Consider the following 634-nt stretch of genomic DNA (forward strand, 5'->3'; position numbering starts at 1 on the left):
TACAAAATCCCATGCAAGGACTGCACAAAACACTATATAGGACAAACAGGGAGACAGCTAACGATCCGCATCCACGAACGTCAACTCGCCACGAAACGACACGACCAGCTATCCCGAGTAGCCACACACACAGACGACAAGCAACATGAACTCGACTGGGACAACACTACTATTATAGGGCAAGCCAAACAAAGAACAGCCAGGGAATTCCTAGCAGCATGGCATTCATCCACAAACTCCATCAACAAACACATCGACTTGGACCCAATATACCGGCCACGACAGCGGACAGCTGAAACTGACAACTGGAAGCGGCAAGAACAGGCCACTATACATGCCGGAGGAAACACCACAGAAGCGCTTCACAGGAGACGCCCAAGCACTGAGGATGTCACCTAGACAGGGGACGAAACGTTTGCAACAAAAACTTCCAGCTCGGCGAACTTCACGTTCCTATTTTTTTAGTTTTTCGAGATATCAATTACGCTGGACAACAACGAGCTATTGGAAGCAGAAAGGTGAAGTTCAGAATGGCTGCAAATTTCAGTGCTGGACGCCACTCAGCTGCAGCAGCACTGGTCCGGGCTTGGTTCTGAAGTGGAGTGGTGATCGCGCTGGCCTTATACAAGAACGG

The sequence above is a fragment of the Chiloscyllium plagiosum genome, unplaced genomic scaffold (assembly GCF_004010195.1).
Source record: "Chiloscyllium plagiosum isolate BGI_BamShark_2017 unplaced genomic scaffold, ASM401019v2 scaf_30754, whole genome shotgun sequence".
Lineage (NCBI taxonomy): Eukaryota > Metazoa > Chordata > Chondrichthyes > Orectolobiformes > Hemiscylliidae > Chiloscyllium > Chiloscyllium plagiosum.